A 16,742-nucleotide genomic window follows, 5' to 3' on the forward strand; every position below is an offset into this window, starting at 1 on the left:
ATAAATCTTAAAAAAAAAAAAAAGAAAGGTAGGGTATGGCCACCAGCCCAGGAAGTCCGGGGCAACATCAAAGCGTCCAGCGGCTGTGACACAGGCCGCGGCCAGGCGGGCCGGCTGCGTGCTGGTCCTGCCTCCCACACCTGCCCTGCTACTGCGGGACACTGAGCGTCTGGGTAAACGCAGGTGTTCAAGCTCAAACCTCAACTCTGATTTTAAATTCAACAAGGGCACAAAATACTACATCTTACCTCTGGAAATGTAAATAGGAGTATTCACACTGCACAAATCCAGCACGCTCTGAGTTCCCACACATCATCCACCACACACACGTGCACACACATGTCACACACGTCACCCACCACACGCACATGCACACACTGCACACACGTGCACAAACATTACACATGTCACTCCACACACATGCACACACATGCCACATACACTACCCACCACACACGTCACCCACCACACGCACATGCACACACATGTGCACACACATGCCACACGTGTCACCCACCACACACCCATGCACATGTCACACCTGCACACGCATTGCACATGTCGCCTCACACACATGCCACATACGTCACCCACTACACACATCACCCACCATATGCACATGTGCACACTTAGCAGACGCATGGTAGGGGGCTCTTGGGGGGGGAAATCGCCCCGGGGAAGGGGTGGGAGGGTCAGCCTTGTTTGTTAAAATTAAGCAACGGTGGCCAGGTATCGTGTGCGATGGTGGTGAGTGCATGGGGTCTTTGAGGTTGTTTCTGGAATGTTCCGAGTTCCAAGTTTAAAAAAATAAACAAAACCTGGCTTTTCTGCAGTGCCCGTCCTCGGGGTGTTGCGGGGCTGGCTTCTGAGAGGAGCGACCACGCGGCTGGGAAGTCACCGGGAAGCCCCTCGCCCAAACCGCCCACGTGAGAGGACGCCAGTCATTCCGAGAGCACGGGGTTGGGCCGGGTCATCACGGATCTGTAAAACGTGAGGATCGATTTACTGCAATTTCTAATTCCTGAAAGCATACGTGGTCTCGGAGTAAAATTCCCAGTGTGCGCTTTCTCACTCTATTGCACTGCGCTAGTATCACCATGCGTTTTTAACCCCACGTGTCACGCGTCTCGGGTTCCCGATGTGTGACCTACACATCTGTCACGTGTCCCACAGGAGTGTCCCACAGTGAGGCACGTGGCCTACACTCGTGTCACAGGCGGTCACACAGACGTCTGGTGCTGGGGCTCTGGCCTGCCAGGGACTGTGGAGCGCACAGATTCAGAATCCCGCCGAGCCTCGGAGCACTGCTAAACCCCCGGAGCCCCGGTGTTTCCGGGGCAGCCAGGGACCCCACTGCCCCTGGCCGTGGGACAGAGGGAGCCGGGGGCCGGGGTCTCCCTCCTTGTGGGTGGTGTGCAGTGCAGCCCAGACTGAGCGCAGGACGGGGCTCAGGCGGGGTGGAGCTCTCCTGGCCACGGCAGCTGGGACGTCCCTGCCTAGCCGTGGGGGGCACAGCACACAGCGGTCCCCAGAGGCAGCACAGAGCCCCCTCCCCTGGGGCTGTCGCCTCTGTCAGCCACGGCCCCTACCCAGGGGCCAGAGAAGCCGCAGGCCCGAGATGGCTGTGTGCCAGAGAGCACGTGACCGCTAGGAGCTCTCGGCTCTGCCCGCTGGGAGCTGGCCGGCCTGGCCTCCCTGTCTCTGCCTGCCATGTGCCTTGCACAGAGGCTCTGACTTCCTGTGTCCACAGTCCCGGAAACGGGTGGAGAGGAGCGTGGAGAATCACCCAAGGCACCCTCTGGACTGTGCCTGGCCAGTATGGCGACTGTGAGTGGCAGGGCGCAGCAGGGAGCCCCAGGAGCCCCTGTAGGGTGCAGGGAAATGGATGAGCCGGCACGCCAGACAGTGCCGCACGCAGCAGCCCCTGGACACAGGGGAAACCCAGCACCTGCGTCTGCGAGGGTATGGGGCAGGCGGGCCCCAGATGGCCCCCAAGGTCAGCACAGGTTTGGCAATGGCGGTTGGGGCAACGGCTGGTGGCCGGTGGGGGGCGGGACCTGGTGTGCGGCAGCGCAGACCCAAGATGAGTGATGACTGGGCGGCCACAGACGCAGGTGAGAGCCGGCTCGCGCGGGCGGAGCGCACAGGGGCCCACTCCTCCCGAGGCGCCCGCCCGCGCTGTGTGCACAGCCTGCGGAGGGGAGAAACATTAACCAGATCATGAGATTCGGGTCATTTGTCTTGTTGTTGCTCGGGGGAAAGTTTATCTTGCAAACAGGCCCACCTGTTCTCCTTGTAAAACTTTATTTGAGTTATTAGGGAGCGTGTTATCGGTGCCTGTTCAAACATTCCACGGCGGAGCCGGGCGGGGAGGGCAGGTGCGCGCTGGGAGACGCTGCCTCCCGAGGCCGGGCCTGCGCCCCGCCCTGCCCTCAGACAGCAGGCATGGCTGAGAAGCCCAGGCCCCAGCCGGCCTGTCCACGATCCAGCCCCGGCTCTTCCTGAAAGAAACTCGACCTGGGTCCCGCCCAAAGCCTGCACCGCAGCCCGCTCCAGCCGCCCGCCGTGCCACGGAAGAGTCGGGGACGACGCCGACGGCTCAGTGGCCGTCACTTGCAGGATTCCGCTTCCTCCACTGCAGAGGAGACAAATGGATGACCTGAGGTTCACGTCACAGCCACTCAGTGGCAGCTCTATGACACACATAACATCCTAGACTGGGCACTGGACGGGCCGCAGAGACACACGTCCTAGACGGGTGCTGGGTGGCCGCAGCACAGGACTGCGCTCCTGGGGCCCCCGTGCCAGGAGAGAGGGGCAAAGCCTGCAGCGGCCTCCACTTCCGAGCAGGGGCCGGCTGCTTGCCTTTGGGGCAGGATTCTCCCTGCACCTGGCGCAGGCACCGGGAGCGCCTGAGGATCTGCAGAGAGGACGGCACGCCTGGAAGGAGCAGGGCGGGCTGGGACTGGGCCCCGGAGCACCTGCTCGGCCCTGGCCCGGCTCTGCTGCTCCGCGTGCGCGAGGCTCAGGCAGCCCAGCCCCGGAGCTCCTCTGCTGACTCTCACACGGCTGCTGCTTCTCGTCCTACTCAAGGTCAGGTTGCGAAGTGCGCAGATTCTACTTACAGTCACTGAGGGGTTTTTAATGATTTATTTTATTTGAAAGGCAGAGTTACAGAGAGTGGGGGAGAGCAGAGAGATCCTCCATCCCCTGGTTCACCCATAAATGGCTGTAACGGCCTGAGCTGGGCCAGACTGAAGCCAGGAGCCGGCATTTCTTCCAGGTTTCCCACGTGAGTGCAGGGGCCCAAGGCCTTGGGCCATCTTCCGCTGCTTTCCCAGGCCATAGAGAGAGCTGGATGGGAAGTAGAGCAACCAGGACTCGAACTGGTGCCAGCATTGCAGGTGGGGACTCAACCTGCTACGCCACAGCACTGGCCCTTATTTATTTATTTATTTATTTGGACAGCGATTTACAGTACACGCATCTCAGACCCTCTTGAACAAGCAGGTGAGTATGGAAGGTCGGACGAGGAGAGACTGGTTTGCCTTGGATACACGGATTAGATAAAACTCAGCCCTGGCCGTTGCAGCCATTTGGGGAGTGAACCAGCAGGTGGAAGATCTTTCTCTTCTTTTCTTCTTCTTTTCAAATAAATAAATAAAATATTTTTAATTCTAAAAGAGAGTATCAGACTCAGAGAAAACCCTGAGCCTTCAAGTCACGGCGTGGCTGTGCTGTGAGGTTTTCCGGCTGTGGGCCATGGTTTAGGACCCCACGGTGCTGCTTAGCTCCAGCCCCTCCCAGAAGACAGCGCCCCCTACAGAACGCGGAGATGCACTGCGGCAGAGTGAAACTCAAACAGCTTCCAAAAATGATTTCTAAAGCTGCTATAGGCATTTATTGCATCTTTTAACAGATCCAAGGTGAAAGAGAGAGTCATTGTAGAAACTGGAAAAGTGTGATAAACTCTAAAAAGTGTGATAACTTCAGCCTCAAAAACTTAGCGAAACAGAACAGGTGCCTTCCTGGGGCGGGCGTTTGGTACAGCGGTGAAGACGCTGCTGCGACGCCCACAGCCCACAGCCCAGCGCCTGGGCTCCAGCTCCAGCGCCCTACTCTGCACCTGGGAGGCAGCAGTGGTGGCTCACAAGGTTGGGTCCCCGTCACCCACATGGGGCGTCTGGATGGAGCAGTGGAAGATGACCCAAGTCCTTGGGCCCCTGCACCCACGTGGGAGACCTGGAGGAAGCTCCTGGCTCCTGGGGAGTGAACCAGCAGATAGAAGACCTCTCTCTTTCTCTGTGTGCAACTCTGACTTCCAAAGAAAAAAAAATCATTAGATAAAAAGGTTTTTTTTTAAAAAAAAGCTTTCTAAACATGGTAAGATACATCTATCTCATCCAAAAATACAGTATCATATTAAAACTTTGTATGAATAATAAGAAAATCGAGGCAGAAAGCAGGGTACAAAGCTACCATACAGGATGCAGTGCTGTGGAACAGCTGGTGGCGCTGGCGTCCCACATGAGCACCAGTGAGTCCCGGCTGCTCCGCGACCGACCCAGCTCCCTGCTAATGCACCTGGGACAGCAGTGGAGGATGGCCCAGGTGCCTGGGTCCCTGCACCCGTGTGGGAGACCCGGAGGGAGACCTAAGATCTTGGCTTCAGCCTGGCCCAGCCCCAGCCGTTGCAGCCATTTGGGAAGTGAATCAGGGGATGGAAGGTCTTTCTCTCTGTCTCTCCCTCTCTCTGTCAAATAAATAAAATAAGTCTTTAAAAAATAGTGTTATACAGAAAGCCTCAGAAGATAAAATGAAAGGAATCACCCCCTTTTAATCAGCAAAACAAACACGACTAAGCTCCTGTGTCAGTGCTGGGAAGGCTAAGGGTTGTGAGGATGAGGGTAAAATTCATAAAAGAAAAGTTGAATACATGGAAAGATGATTGTTGTTGCCGAATAGGAAAACCTAAAATCATAAGATGTCAAGTGACCCCAGCTTGTACCATGCAGCACTGTGTCTTAACAACAGCACAAATGAGTCGGGCTGAGGTTTCCCGGGTCTTTATGTTACTGTGGGAGAGAATTAGATAATCTGATTCTCCAGTTCAAGCAGAAGAAAAAAAGACAGTAATGAACAGAAAAATCCTAAAATGAGCAAAGAACGGGAAGCAGGCCTGGCGGTCACTCCAGGGCAGTGTCCGTCCCTACACGTGGCCGTGCTGGTCACGGGAAGCCACGTGGGACAGCAGGCGACCACGACCAGTGCAGAGAAGCAGCAGCCTGCGGGAACTCAGCAGCCAGTACCTCTGAGAGCGGCGTGAGGAGCCATCCAAGAAGTCAACAATCAAGGACATTCCCGCATCTCCCAGTGCACAGCAGGATCCGTCCCAAACGCACAGAACATGTCAATGTTGAAAACAGAGTCGCGGAAGCACAGCAGGCATCACGGACACGTTTCCCAGTGGCTGCTGGAGTCCAGGGACGACTTTCCTGGTTGAACACCAAACTCCAGGTGCAGCACAGCGACTTCTAAACTCAGCCACACGGCTACGAGCCGCTGCCTACCACCACCACCAAGGAATCAGGACGGACGATGTGCGAGCACTCAATGCAGACAGAGCTCCCACAAGTCCAGGGGAGGACACGGCCACAGCTCGGGAAGGAAGTGGCCGGCCCGTGGGAAGGGGCCGAGTGGATGCTCAGTGTTGCTGATAATAGGAAGATCTGGCAAACGGCGGAAGTCGAGTGTCAAAACACTGTCAAGGCCGTGGAGAAACAGGCTCCTTCACATCCGCCGGTGCATTCTATGTCCCCGTTCGGAGGCCACTGTGGGGACATCTATAAAACGACAACGGCAGACGTTCCACTCCAAGAGGAGGCCGACTGTCAGGCCACGCCAGGAGGAAGGGCCCGAGCCTCGGCTCACAGCCGGGAGAGTCCACGCCTCACAGGCTGAAGCAGCAAGCGGCACACAGATGTCAGGAACGCTCGGAATCGGGACATCGATGTACGGATGCACGGGAAACAGACAGTACCTGCCCAGCCTTCCAGGGCAGCAGAACCAAAGAAAGCTTAGCCCACACAGCACTGGAGGCAGGAGCAGACAGAGGAGGGAGGGCTCAGCGCCGAGCCAGCGCCAGCTCCCGCGGTTCCTCCTCCAGCCCCGCCCCCTCCCCCGCAGCACCTGCCCTGGGAATGCGCCAGAGGAAGGGGCAGGAACAGAACTGCTGCAGGCCCAGCGGACGGTGCCCCGGGGATATACACGTGGTCACGGCCAGATCAGCTGGTGGGCTAGAGGTTTCCCACTGCAAGGGCATAAAGGGTACTAACCACGGATTACACAGAGGAAGACTTTTCCTTTTAAGACTGCCTTTCCTTCTATGACACACCATCACATGTGCTCTGCACTTAACCCTTTTGTTTATTTTATTTATTTGAAAGGCAGAGTTACAGAGACAAAGAGGGAGAGGGAGGGATAGAGAGAGAGAACCTTCCATCTGCTGGTTCACTTCCCAAATGGCTCCCAACAGCCAGAGTTGGGTCAGGCCAAAGCCAGGAGCCAGGAGGTTCATCTAGGTCTCCCACTTGCGTGCAGAGGCCCAAGCACGTGGGCCATCTTCCACTGCTTTTTCTCAGGCCATAGCAGAGAGCTGGCTCGGAAGTAGAGCAGCCGGGACTTGAACCGGAGCCCATATGGGATGCTGGTGCTGCAGGTGGCAGCTTTACCTGCTACACCACTGCGCCAGCACCAAAAGTTTTTAAAACTATATAAAAAAAACTCTCCAGGTACTATGTGGAGAATTTTCCATGCAAAAGGGCAAAGAATAGCATAGACCTGTGACACGTCCCTGTTTGCATAGCAGATAGGGAGGGTGAGAGTGAACACGTTACTCGTATCTGTCGGCGTTTGCCTTAGGAGCTTCTGAGCACGCAGAAGAAACTAACCCCAACTCACGCCCTCCAGGACCGGCTTCTTCCGCAGAGGAGTGTGGAGACGCTGGGCAGGGCAGGCGTGTGTGGAAGCAGCTTTCCGCCGAGTCCTGCACGGCTTCTGCTTTCGCGTCCGTGTGAATAGTCTCGATCTGAAACCCGGAGTGAAGAATACAAGTATCTTCTTTGTTTAAGCAACACTTTCCTTTATGTCTAAGGCCTCAGATAACGCCAGAGCTGAGCACTTTTGTCAGCCTCGCACACTCCCACTGTCTGCACGGCCAGTGCTTCTGGCATCACAGACAATGACGCAGAAGTTGCCTAAACAGTGTTCCGGTGAGCAGACAGAAGGGATCCTCTCAAGTGCTGCCGAGGACTCCCCTCCTCGTGGCTTTGTTTGCTCTTTACCCTCTGCCTTTACCTTCCCTCCTGGACGCCTCAAACCGCTCCATAGGAAGTCCCTTGAGCCTTGCGTGTGGTCCTCTCCGGCAGCCACTCCAGCAGGCGCCAGGGAACGCTGGGCATGTCGGCATCTCCCATCAGGAGCAAGCCCAGGCCACAGGAAGTCCTGTGCTGAGCAGGCGTGGTCGGCGGGGGGCTCCCAGGCACGTGCCGGCGGCAGTCCGAGAAGACGCCGGGGGGGTCACAGAGTCTCCCCCGGTGGCAGCGTGTCTCCTCTGTTGCCGTCTGTTCAGCTCCTGTCCTTCCCCAGCAGAGCCATTTTATCCCAACATCTGCAGCCTGTCCAGCACTTTCCTGGGACCAGTAAGCAGCCGGCAGGAGAGATGAGCACCAGCGACCCGCGCCCAGCGGACCTCGGGGGCTTGCAGAAGGCCCCCACGAAGACTGAGGCACTGACCCACCAGTTCTGAGAGCCACAGCTGCCGGCTTGGCCACGACTGGCGCATGTCCCCCGCCGTCCAGATGTCTACGCTCGTGTTGGCCGCAGGCCCCAAGGTCTAGGCCACTGCTTACCCAGGCCACTCGTCCACTCTGCTTCTCACACCTCAAACCTCCGGCGCGGACCCCTCCTCTGCCTGCTCCAGAGCTCCACAGCCTCCCGCCGAGCGCCAGGAGCCCCGTTTCTCCCTCGTGGGATCCCTGCGAGGTCGCCGGATCCGAGCAGCCTGTGCCACGCAGGCGGGCTCGCAGGCAACACCGTTACAGGCACAGCACCGCTGCCCGGGGCCTCGAGCTCTCCCGGCTGCACCTGCTGTCTGCAAGCCGCACATTCAGCCCCTTCTCTGTGCCAGAACCTCAGCCCGAGCTCCAGAAGCCTGGTCACGGGCTGGCCGCCTGCTAACCCCTCCCCGCACGGGCCCTCTCGGCCTCACGGCCCGGCTCTCACTCCTCCCTGCTCCGTGGTCTCTGCTGCTGGAGCCTCGAGGTCACAACGTGACCCCAGATGGAGCCGAGGACGACACCGGGGCAAAGCAGGGAGCTGCCAGGGTCCCTTCACCTGTGTGAACGGGCACAGACATGTCTACACCTGCAGGGGAGACGACGTGACTGTGCACAGACGGTGGGGCAGGAAACAAGACAGGGACAGTGTCTGCTGCAGTGACTGGGGTGTGAGGGCTCCTGTGAGGCGTGAAGCTCACACCTGTGAGGCGGGTGACTGGTGTGAAGGAGCTCACACCTGTGAGGCAGGCGACCGGCGCAGCTTCTCTCCCGCTGCGGCAGCTGACCCTGCTGGGTAGCAGCTCACCCCCTCGGGCCGGTGAGTGCTGCGTGCGCTGTTCCTGCTCTCCGGGGCAGGCAGCGCTGGCCTGGGGGCTTCCTCCCTCCAGGCCGGTGGCTGAGGTAGGGCGTTGCCTGGCCCTCTGGGAGGTGGCTTGCGGCCAAGCGTCTTACCCTCCTGGGCAGTTGACTGTGGTGTTTGTGACTTTCTCTGTCGTATCATCTACTGCAAGCTGGGAGTTCACGGCTAAACAAAGCGAAGCTGAAATGCAAACTCTCCTTCCATGGCAGGCCCAGCTGGTGGCACCGCGGCTGTTCTGTGACCGACGAAGCACTGAGGAACAGACACGAACCCCAGACTGCCTCTCATGTGCACCGGGGGCAAAGACCCCTGCAGCTGGGCCAGCCACGGCGTCGCTCCTGCCGAGGGCCTCGGCCGGAAGGTCCCTGTGCCTCTGCTCTCTGCAGCGTGGTGGGGAGCGGGGAAGCTTTGCAGAGGCCACGCCATGCCACGCCATGGGGTGATGACGCCTCGGGCCTGTGGGAGCGATGGTTGACTTGGGACTGAAGATGTGGGATTCCCAGTCTTGTTTTGTTTGGAAAGCTGCTCACATGGGCTTAAATTCCAAGGGCTGGGCCGGCGTGGTGGTGAACTGGGTACAACCACCGCCTGGGACACCAGCGTCCCCTGTGGGAGCTGGGAGTCCCCACTGCTCCACTTCTGATCCAGCTCCCTGCTAATGGCCTGGGACAGCAGCAGCAGATGGCCCAAGTGCTTGGGCCCCTGCACCCATGTGGGAGAGTCAGGTGGAGCTCCTGACTTGGGCCTGGCCCAGCCCTGGACACTGCAGCTATCTGGAGAAGCAGCAGGTGGAAGATCTCTCTCTGTCATTCTGGTTTTCAAACAAATCAATTATTTTTAAAAATCCAAGGGCTGGCTGGCGCCGCGGCTTAATAGGCTAATCCTCTGCCTGTGGTGCTGGCACACCGGGTTCTAGTCTGAGTTGGGCGCTGGATTCTGTACCGGTTGCTCCTCTTCCAGTCCAGCTCTCTGCTGTAGCCCCAGAGTGCAGTGGAGGATGGCCCAAGTGCTTGGGCCCTGCACCCCATGGGAGACCAGGAGAAGCACCTGGCTCCTGCCATCGGATCAGCGCGGTGTGCCGGCCGCAGCGGCCATTGGAGGGTGAACCAATGGTAAAGGAAGACCTTTCTCTCTCTCTCTCACTGTCCACTCTGCCTGTCAAATAAAAAAATCCAAGGGCTTTCAATTTTGGATTCTGGGAGGTCTCGCATCTGCACGGCAAGGGCAGGGGAAGGTCACAAGGACGAGGACGGAGGGAGGGGAGCAGGGTGGGGCCCCACCCAGGAGTGAGAGCAGAGCGCCCAGCCCTGCGCTGGCCGCGTCAGCCGCCGTCCTGCTGCGACCACATTGTGAGGGCGGCACTGTTCCCACATCCATCTCTGCCTGCGAGGTGTCGCATCTCCCGGCCTCCCCGCGGCTCTCACGGCTTCCTGTTGTCTGCAGCTGCGTGTGGTGTTAAATGCGACGAGGCAAATGTCCTTCCCGCTGCCTCTTCCACACCTTCACGCTGACCCAGCTCTGAGTCCACCTGTGGCCCCGGGGGCCTGGGCTGGGAGAGGCAGCAGCAGTCTCTCTGATGCATCGATGCCCCGGGAATGCAGGGTCAGTGCTCCTTAGAGACAGGACAGCAGTGTTGGCAGGTGGCCCCGGCACAAGGGCTGGAAAACAGACTCCTTCGCAAAAGGAAAGAGAGGGGCCTGCCCCCGTACCTTGGAGACCCCTGGCATCCTCCAAGCCCTCCGCCCCCAATCCTGAGCGTCTCCCCCAAAACTCTCGGCTTTCTAAGCCCATCAGCTTGGCTCCTTTCTCTTTTCCTGGGAATTCTCTGGTCCCTGCCCATTCCCCCTCCCACTTCTCTCCAGCGGCCTGGACATCCCACGTGCCCCGTTCATCGCCTCCTCCTCCTCCTCCGGGTCCCTTCTCTGCCTTCCTTGACCTTAAAGCCACTTTGTGTCAGTGTTGCCACAGGTGCCCTTGCCTTTCACTGCCAAGTCCCTCCAGATGGAGGCTGAGCCCGTGGCACTGCCGCCCATCTCCCTCAAGCCCCAGGGACCCTCTGGCCCTCTGGGCCTGGGCTCGCTGTCCCCAGGGCCTGGGCCTCTCCCAGGCCTCCTCCCCTCATGTTCCCCTCACCCCTTGTACTGACTATCAGGACGCCATGCGGGCCTCCCACACGCACCGCGGCTTGGTTTTTCCTGCCCTGGTCTCTTCTCCAGCTGCAGCGGCCCCAGCCTCACCCAGCGACTCCGGCCGTGGTGTGTGTGAGCAGGACACAGGGACAGAGGGTGACGGCTCCCTGGTGGAGTGCGGAGCCCGGCTCTCTCTCCTGCCCAGACCCAGGCATGACTACCTGCTCTCTCGTATGCTTCTGCATTGCCCTGCTGCCCCTCGGGGCCCCTCTGTGGTGACTGCTGGGCCCCAGTGGCTGTCTCTGAGGGTCTGGGCTCCCTTCTCAAATGAGCCCATGAGGCCCCGGGCCAACTCCCTAGTAGAACGTCTTGCGTGGAGTGGCGGCTCCATAAGCACCTGTTTGCAGATTATTTGTTCTATTTATTGTGTCACTTTCATGCAGACCAGAGAAACTGGAATCGTCACAAAGCAAAGATCAGAAACAAGACCTGGAGATACAGACGCTGGGTCCACACCAAGACCTGGCCACCCCAGGACAGCCCAACCAGAGGAGGGGCTCCTGTCACACTTGACCAGGTGGAGCAAAGGGCGTCTCAGTGTGGATGCCGTCAGGCCTGGAGCCGGTGAGCGAATTCTGCCGCACCGTGTAACAGGAGGCTGCAGTCCACTTTGCAGGCTCCTTAGTGAAGTACAGCAGGCTTGCGCGGGCTGGAAGGCAGGGAGCCTCTGCCCACTGACTAGACCTCCTGGGTCACCGTGGACAGCAGCACCAACAGCCCCACAGCCTGGGGACCAGCGTGCGAGTGACACGAGCTGGCCCTTCTCCGTGCCTCTTGTGTCTGCATCTATGCAACGGGACCCACACATCCTCCTCCCCAGGCCCCCCAGGACGAATCCTCAGAATAACCAGCCTGGCGCGCGTCCCCGGGTGGGATCACTGTGAGGTTCAGAGCAAATGGCCGCGCCTGGAGAAGGAGCTATGCAGCAAGGACGGGCAAGCGGCCCCGGCGTCTCCGGGGCCCCCGAACGCAGCTAATGATACTGCCTGCCTCTGGGGTGTCCACAGACGTGGACGGTTAATGACGGCAGAGTGCTTTGAGGTAATGAGCTGCTCAGAAGGGCGGCTCTGATGTTGATAATGACGGGCCTGTGGCCGCCGGCTGCACAGACTGCAAGCACTGGCTCAGGGCCTCGTTTCAGGGCTGGCATTTTTGAAGCTAACAGAATGCTTTTAGAGTGATTAAATGATGTGTCAGAGGAACTTCCTGCGTTCATCCTGGGGTCCTGGGTCTTTTGTTGTTGCTGTTGTTAGAAAAACTTAAAATTTGATCCTAGAGCGAAATAGTCTCGAATTAATTCACGTGGATTCCTCTTTATCTGAGGCCCAAGAGACACCAGAGGTCCCCTGTAACACTCAGACACCGTGAAACAGCGAGTCACTCGTTCTACTAAAATTACTTGGTGTGGCTATAAACCACACCACAGCCACTCCCTTTTGCCCAGGGTAAAGAATTTCCCTTGACAGCCTGTCAAAGCCATGCACAAATGGGCCCAGGCTTTGCCCTGGAAGGCCATGCTCCGTTTCTCTGCAGCAGTGTGGACAGATTTACGGTGACACCAAGGTGCGAATTCAGACTGCGCCCCATAGACGGGTCGTTAAAGACGATTTCCACAGCACATCTGCACCCTGCACACGGCTCTGCGGGAGCTCAGCCCGCTTCTTTAAACAAAGAGCAGCCCCTGTGCAAGGTGTCCCTGAGCCACAGATGATTCTCGCAGAGGACGTAGCCCTGATTAATGACCCGGGCGCCTCCTCCACTCTCCGGGGACTGCTGTCACCCCGGGCAGGCAGCGTCCCCTACAGCCATCCCCAGACCCAGTCCTCACTGGCCGAGACGCACAGGTTATTTAGAGGACGTTTGCGCGGGTCTTCCATCAACCACACACGAATGGAAATCTCATTATCAGGTCAGGGTCCCAGGCTCCTTGCTCACTTTCGCCATCTGGTGACGCTGAAGCACTCCACCTGCTACAGCCAAAGGGAAAAGCGAGGACCATTTGACCTGAACTGATGGCCCTTTAGGAGTCTCCCACTTCCTCTCACAACCGTGGTGTTGCCTTAGCAAACAGCGCCACCCCCCGTCGCGCCAGAAGCAATGCAACGCAACACACAGCTGGAACCCGAGGGAGAGGGGCCAGGCAGGTGTGTCTCCAGCAGCTCGCTCACCCAAACTGGCACAGCAGCGGAAAGAGCGAGCAGGCGGGGGAAATGAACAAGGTGGCTGCTTGCGTTCTGTGAACCTACACACAGGGAACCTTGAGCAGGGAGCTCCCAGGCCCACCCAGGAAGTGCTGGTGTTCACTGATGCCTCAGGCCAGGAACCAGCCTTGGCATTCCCAGACCTCTGCACTTCGCTGCCCAGGAAACCAAGTTGCCAGGAGTTACCTAAGCTGCCACGAAGCAGGTGCGTGGTGGAGCCAGTCTCCGTCTGCGGCCCCAAACCCCATCTTCCTCCTCCCGGCTGCACCAGGTTTCTGGATGGCCGTTGGGCTCGCGCTTCAGGTGCAAGTGCTGGCTGACGGACTCACTTCACCTGGGCTCCAGGCAACGCTGGCAGACGCTGGGGGGGAAAGCGGAGGCCGTGCACAGCTCAGCAGCTCTGCCTCACCCAGCGCCTCACGCTCGTCTCCACAAATGGCCCACCCCGCCCGCGTCTTCCTCATCTCCCAGCCCTCACTGTCCCTGCTTCTCCAAACCTCAGCACCACCAGCTCACCTCTCCCTGGTGCTCACGTGAGCAGGTGTCTGGAGGAGTTGATGGGGCCTCGCGGCTCTGTCCACTCTGCCGGGGAGACGTGAGGAGGCTGTGGATCAGGGAGTACCAAGGCGTGCTCAGCACAGCCCGGCGTGCGCAGGGGACTCTGGATGACCTTAGCTTGACTGGGCTTTCCTTTCAGAATCAGTTGAGGACAGCAGACCCTGTGCTTGTGTCTTACTCTTCTCTGTGTTACTGTCACCCTCGCAGGACTGACAGATGCCGCCCCGCGTCACCTGGCAGCAGGGCTGCACGCCCGCTTTGCTGGAAGGCTGGGAAGGCCTCATTTTGTCTGCACACTTGGCAGGCAGGCCCGGGGCTTGCCCGTGGTACTCAGCAAACAGCTGCTAGGATGAAATGAGCTTGGGAGGCCGGCGCTGTGGTGTAGCAGGTAAAGCCGCTGCCTGCAGTGCCAGAAACCCATATGGGCACCGGTTCGAGACCTGGCTGCTCTACTTCAGATCCAGCTCTCTGCTATGGCCTGGGAAAGCAGTGGAAGATGGCCCAAGTCCTTGGGCCCCTGCACCCACATGGGAGACCTGGAAGGAGCTCCTGGCTCCGGACTGGCGAAGCCGTGGCTGTTGTGGCTAATTGGGGAGTGAACCAGCAGAAGGAAGCTCGCTTGCGCTCTCGCTCTCTCTCTCTCTGCCTCTCCTTCTCTGTGTAACTATGACTTTCAAATAAATAAATGGAAATGAGCTTGGATGTGGACCACAAACTGACTTCCCTTCTGCCAGTGGCCAGCAGGAAGCATGCTACGGGGCTCCAGGTGCTCCTAGACTTATGACCCCTGACCTCACCTCTACGGCCTGAAACAAAAGAATGCCCCTTTTCTGGAGAAATTCAGGAAATCATTTAACAGCCAAGAAAACAGGTTCAGGCAGGAATTACCATTAGATGCCGAAAGGCTAATGGAGAAGGGTGCTCGCGTGGGCTCAGGTGTCAACCCCATCCTAGTGACTCCGGAAGTGAAGAAGTCGGCCTCAACTCCCTCCCGGATGGATGGAGCGCCACGTGACAATGATGCCAAGGGCGCATACACACCATGTGCTTCTTGCCGTGGTGCGGGGAGGACACGGCACTGTGCATGTGGATGGGGTGTCCTGATGTGAACGGAAACATGTAGTGTCATGTATGTAGTGTACCTTTAAGTGTCAAACATAAGGGAACAAGCGAGTGAATCCCAATGACGGACACCAGGTAAACAAAACTTGACTCTCAAAAATGTCCATGACACAGAGGGAAAGAACCTAGAGCCAGGGAACTAACCATTGTAAGTAAAAAAGTCAGTGTAGTGACCAAAACAAGCAGTGAGCTCCGTGAAGGGAGGGAGGTGTAGGGACATCACCCCACTGGGAAAATCCTCAACCCGGTACGAGGCAGTGGTATTCTACTGCCATTGCCGTGCAGGCAAGTGTTCTGTCGTCTTCCCTGCGTGTTGGACGGTGTTCTGTCACCATCCACCCTCCCGAGTGGTTGCTGTAGGGCATCTCTCCGCCCCATTCGACAATGCAGTGTAGTGGAGTGAGAATCAGTGGCTGCTTCAGCCACGAGAATGCTACACCTACAAAGAGGTGAATGTGTGTGGCAAGATGCCAGCAACTGTCGAGGGTCACGTGGGAATGCACTGTACCAGCTGTGAGACACTGCTGCAGCTTTGAGATTTTCCAAAATGAAAGCTGGGGGAAAGAACGCACAGCTGTAACAAGACAGGCTATGCATTCAGGAATAGAGGGAAGATGGATGCAGAGGCAAAACGACAGGGCCCCAGCCCCAAAGGGCTCTCCCGGTTGTGCACGTGCCCATCAGTCTCCAGCCTCCTGCAGGGGGAGAAGGGGGTGGAGAGCTGCACAGGGGCGAATGCATCTGCCCGGACCATGGCACCGCAAACTTGATTAATCCGCATCAAAACTGCTGCTGTCACCACACGTCTGGTAACAGAGGCAGGCGGCAGGCTGGGAGGGAACGGGTACCTGATGCTCCCCGAGGGCCACTCTGGACGCCCTGTGTGGGCAGCCAGGAGCCCGCAAAGCTGACTGTTCAGTGAGGGGCGGCGACCGGGCAGGCTGCAGAGCTGATCAGCAACACCAGGCGAGGCCTCCCCGGCTCCGCTCAGAATGCTCCTTCCTCTGCCGCATGAAACAAGGCGCAAGGGCAAACGTCTCCTCCTGCAGCTGAATTCTGTGCACCCAGAGGAGCAGCACAGCTGCTACAGGAAGCAGTTTACTTCCCCAGGGAGCAGGGGACGACACTTTCATTGTGCACAGGTCTGCTGTTGCTGCATTTTTTAAGAGAAGGAGAGGAAGAGAAAGCACGCCCTTCCACTGATTCACTCCCCAAAGGATCGCAATGACCAGGGCTGGAGCCAGGGGCTGGAAACTCAATGCAGGTCCCCCATGTGGTGGCATGGACCAAATCACTTGGGCCATCACTACTGGCCCCCAGAGTCTGCATTAGCGGGAAGCAGGAGTAGGAGCCAGAGCTGGGGTTCCAGCCCAGGCAGTCCTATGTGGGGTGCAGGCGTCCCACCCACTAACCAAACACCCACTCCCAATTACTTTCATTGTTGCCTTTGATGGAGAACAAAATTAGCTAATCTTCAACTTTTCCCTTCTTGCAATAATTTCAGTCTATAAAAGATATTTGGCCAGTGGGGAGAAGGCACGCAGGGGCATCTGAGGCGGCCCTGTCACCTGTCAGTTCTCCAAATCCCCCAGCAGCGTGACACCATGGATCAACCAAGAGCAGAAATGGTGACTCCTCCGACAAGCCGAGCCACGGCAGCTTCCTACAGATGCTTGGCCCTAAACCATACATGCCGTCACCTGTGAGGCGAGCAGACGCAACCTCATTTGGGGGAAACAAAGGACTGCAGCCCCCAAGATGTGGCCGTCAGGGGAAGGCAATGCAGTGTCCCTCGGAAGTCGGCTGGTCACCTGGGAACAGACAGCAAGCAAAGTGAGGGAGCTCGCCCTCGTCGAGGGACAGAGCAGCACACACTAGCAGGGTGGCTCTTGTGGGCCTGCTTACTGCCCTAGCACGAAGCCACAGCAGGGAAGGGTCCCCCGAGGCCCTGGCCCAGCGTGGTGAGACAAATTCT

At 58.3% G+C, this 16,742-nt stretch overlaps 1 long non-coding RNA gene across 1 annotated transcript; it reads right to left on the minus strand.

The window, feature by feature from the left end:
• Window positions 1-11,226: 11,226 nt before the first annotated feature.
• LOC149126371 (uncharacterized) lies at window positions 11,227-13,718 on the minus strand. Its single transcript, XR_016233513.1, has 3 exons — window positions 13,604-13,718; window positions 13,274-13,448; window positions 11,227-12,856 (listed from the first exon to the last, which is right to left on the minus strand). It is a non-coding gene; the product is annotated as an uncharacterized LOC149126371 (long non-coding RNA).
• Window positions 13,719-16,742: the final 3,024 nt, after the last annotated feature.

Source organism: Oryctolagus cuniculus, chromosome 5 (assembly GCF_051225735.1).
Source record: "Oryctolagus cuniculus isolate XC-2025 breed Fujian yellow rabbit chromosome 5, ASM5122573v1, whole genome shotgun sequence".
Classification (NCBI taxonomy): domain Eukaryota; kingdom Metazoa; phylum Chordata; class Mammalia; order Lagomorpha; family Leporidae; genus Oryctolagus; species Oryctolagus cuniculus.